This window comes from Varanus komodoensis, unplaced genomic scaffold (assembly GCF_004798865.1).
Source record: "Varanus komodoensis strain SLA01 unplaced genomic scaffold, ASM479886v1 scaffold2604, whole genome shotgun sequence".
Classification (NCBI taxonomy): Eukaryota; Metazoa; Chordata; class Lepidosauria; order Squamata; family Varanidae; genus Varanus; species Varanus komodoensis.
The window spans coordinates 9,360-13,442 of NW_025335686.1; the positions used below are offsets into that span (position 1 = coordinate 9,360).

Below are 4,083 nucleotides of genomic sequence, written 5' to 3' on the forward strand. Positions count from 1 at the left end.
TAATGCAACCATCAAAATTGTCCCAGGACGCCTAGGTTTTCTAACCCTAACCCTAGCCTGGTGCAAATCCCTACCCCTAAGATAGGGCGATTGTTCCATTCAAAACAATGCCCTTTTTTAAATAGCCTCCCAGACTTGGTTTTTTTGCACAGCTCAATATTTCTTCCCATTCCCGGCCTAATGCAACCATCAAAATTGTCGCTGGACACCTAGGTTTTCTAAACCTAAACCTAACCTGTTGCAAATCCCTAACCTCAATATAGGGCGATTGTTGCATTCAAAACAATGCCATTTTTTAAAAACCCTCCCAGACTTGGTTTTTTTAAACAGCTCAACCTTACTTCCCATTCCCGGCCTAATACAACCATCAAAATTGTCCCTGGACACCTAGGTTTTCTAACCCTAACCCTAGCCTTGTGAAAATCCGTAACCCTAATATAGGGCGATTGTTCCATTCAAAATAGTGCGATTTTTTAAAAAGCCTCCCAGAGTTGTTTTTTGCCCAGCTCCACATTTCTACCAATTCCCAGCCTAATGCAACCATCAAAATTGCCCCTGGACACCTAATTTTTCTAACCCTAACCCTAGCCTAGTTAAATCCCTAAACCTAATATAGGGCGATTGTTCCATTGAAAACAATGCCATTTTTTAAAGACACTCCCAGAGTTGGTTTTTTTGCACAGCTCAACTTTCCTTCCCATTCCCGGCGTGATGCAACCATCGACATTGTCCCTGGACACCTAGTTTTTCTAACCCTAACCCTAGCCTTGTGGAAATCCCTAACCCTACTATAGGAAGATTGTTCCATTCAAAACAACGCGATTTTTTAAAAAGCTCCCCAAACCTGGTTTTTTTGCACAGCTCAACTTTGCTTCCCATTCCCGGCCTAGTGCAACCATCAAAATTGTCCCAGGACACCTAGGTTTTCTCACCCAAACCCTAGCCTGCTGCAAATCCCTACCCCTAATATAGGGCGATTGTTCCATTCAAAACAATGCCCTTTTTTAAATAACCTCCCAGACTTGGTTTTTTTGCACAGCTCAATATTTCTTCCCTTTCCCGGCCTAATGCAACCATCAAAATTGTCCCTGGACACCTAGGTTTTCTCACCCAAACCCTAGCCTGCTGCAAATCCCTAATCCTAATATAGGGCGATTGTTCCATTCAAATCAATGGGATTTTTTAAAAAGTTCCCATACTTGGTTTTTTTACTCAGCTCAACATTTCTTCCCATTCCCAGCCCAATGCAACCATCAGAATTGTCCCAGGGCACCTAGTTTTTCTAACCCTAACCTTAGCCTGGTGAAAATCCCTAACCCTTGTATAGCGCAATTGTTCCATTCAAAATAGTGGATTTTTTAAAAAGCCTCCCAGAGTTATTTTTTTGCACAGCTCAACATTGCTTCCCATTCCCGGCCTAATGCAAACATCAAAATTATCCCAGGACACCTAGGTTTCCTAACCCTAACCCTAGCCTGGTGAAAATCTATAACCCTAATATAGGGCGATTGTTCCATTGAAAACCATGACATTTTTTAAATACACTCCCAGAGTTGGTTTTTTTGCACAGCTCCACATTTCTTCCAATTCCCAGCCCAATGCAACCATCAAAATTGTCCCAGGACACCTAGGTTTTCTAACCCTAACCCTACCCTAGGGAAAATCCCTAACCCTAATATAGGGCGATTGTTCCATTGAAAACAATGCCATTTTTTAAAAACACTCCCAGAGTTGGTTTTTTTGCACAGCTCAACTTTCCTTCCCATTCCCGGCGTGATGCAACAATCAACATTTTCCCTGGAAACCTAGTTTTTCTAACGTTACCCTAGCCTGGTGGAAATCCCTAAGCCTATTATAGGAAGATTGTTCCATTCAAAACAACGCGATTTTTTAAAAAGCTCCCCATACCTGGTTTTTTTGCACAGCTCAACATTGCTTCCCATTCCCGGCCTAGTGCAACCATCAAAATTGTCCCAGGAAGCCTAGGTTTTCAAACTCTAACCCTAGCCTGGTGCAAATACCTATCCCTAATATAGGGCGATTGTTCCATTCAAAACAATGCCCTTTTTTAAATAGACTCCCAGACTTGGTGTTTTTGCACAGCTCAATATTTCTTCCCTTTCCCGGCCTAATGCAACCATCAAAATTGTCCCTGGACACCTAGGTTTTCTAACCCTAACCATAGCCTGGTGAAAATCCCTAACCCTAATATAGGGCGATTGTTCCATTCAGAATAGTGCGTTTTTTTAAAAAGCCTCCCAGAGTTGCTTTTTTTCCACAGCTCAACATTGCTTCCCATTCCCGGCCTAATGCAACCATCAAAATTTTCCCAGGACACCTAATTTTTCTAACCCTAACCCTAGCCTGGTGAAAATCCCTAACCCTAAAATAGGGCGATTGTTACATTCAAAATAATGCTATTTTTTAAAAAGCCTCCCAGACTTGGTTTTTTGCACAGCACAATATTTTTTCCCACTCCTGGCCCAATGCAACCATCAAAATTGTCCCCAGATGCCTAGTTTTTTTAACCCTAACCCTAGCCTGGTGAAAATCCCTAACCCTAAAATAGGGCGTTTGTTCCCTTCAAAATAGTGCGATTTTTTAAAAAGCCTCCCAGAGTTGCTTTTTTTCCACAGCTCAACATTGCTTCCCATTCCCGGCCTAATGCAACCATCAAAATTTTCCCAGGACACCTAATTTTTCTAACCCTAACCCTAGCCTGGTGAAAATCCCTAACCCTAAAATAGGGCGTTTGTTCCCTTCAAAATAGTGCGATTTTTTAAAAAGCCTCCCAGAGTTGGTTTTTTTGCACAGCTCAACATTGCTTCCCATTCCCGGCCAAATGCAACCATCAAAATTGTCCCAGGACACCTAGGTTTTCTGACCCTAACCCTAGCCTGGTGCAAATCCCTACCCCTAATATCGGGCGATTGTTCCATTTAAAACAATGCCCTTTTTTAAATAGCCTCCCAGACTTGGTTTTTTTGCACAGCTCAATATTTCTTCCCATTCCCGGCCTAATGCAACCATCAAAATTGTCCCAGGACGCCTAGGTTTTCTAACTCTAACCCTAGCCTGGTGCAAATCCCTACCCCTAATATAGGGCGATTGTTCCATTCAAAACAATGCCCTCTTTTAAATAGCCTCCCAGACTTGGTTTTTTTGCACAGCTCAACCTTACTTCCCATTCCTGGCCTAATGCAACCATCAAAATTGTCCCTGGACAACTACATTTTCTAACCCTAACCCTAGCCTGCTGCCAATCCCTAACCATAGTATAGCGCAATTGTTCCATTCAAAATAATGCGATTTTTTAAAAAGCCTCCCAGTGTTATTTTTTTGCACAGCTCAACATTGCTTCCCATTCCCGGCCTAATGCAACCATCAAAATTGTCCCAGGACACCTAGGTTTTCTAACCCTAACCCTAGCCTGGTGAAAATCTGTAACCCTAATACACGGCGATTGTTCCATTGAAAACAATGACATTTTTTAAATACACTCCCAGAGTTGGTTTTTTTGCACAGGTCCACATTTCTTCCAATTCCCAGCCCAATGCAACCATCAAAATTGTCCCAGGACACCTAATTTTTCTAACCCTAACCCTAGCCTAGTGAAAATCCCTTACCCTAATATAGGGCGATTGTTCCATTGAAAACAATGCGATTTTTTAAAAATCCTCCCAGAGTTGGTTTTTTTGCACAGCTCAACATTTCTTCCCATTCCCAGCCCAATGCAACCATCAAAATTGTCCCCGTCAACTACTTTTTCTAACCCTTACCCTAGCCTGGTGAAAATCCCTAACCCTAATATAGGGCAATTGTTCCATTCAAAACAATGCCATTTTTTTAAAAACCCTCCCAGAGTTGGTTTTTTTGCACAGCTCAAAATTTCTTCCCACTCCTGGCCCAATGCAACCAAAAAATTTTCCCCGGACACCTAGTTTTTCTAACCCAAACCCTAGCTGGGTGAAAATCCCTAACCCTACTATAGGGCGATTGTTCCATTCAAAACAATGCGATTCTTTCAAAAGCCTCGCAGACATGGTTTTTTTGCACAGCTCAACATTTCTTCGCATTCCCAGC

At 42.2% G+C, this 4,083-nt stretch overlaps 1 long non-coding RNA gene across 1 annotated transcript in view; it reads right to left on the reverse strand.

The window, feature by feature from the left end:
• LOC123025294 overlaps positions 1–4,042 on the reverse strand; it is a 7,319-nt gene extending 3,277 nt beyond the window's left edge. Inside the window, exons 1-2 of the long non-coding RNA XR_006415097.1 lie at positions 3,780–4,042; positions 1,274–1,293 (exon numbers count right to left, since the gene is read on the reverse strand). This is a non-coding gene — a long non-coding RNA (uncharacterized LOC123025294). The remainder of the gene's footprint in view (positions 1–1,273; positions 1,294–3,779) is intronic.
• Between the last annotated feature and the right edge of the window lie 41 nt (positions 4,043–4,083).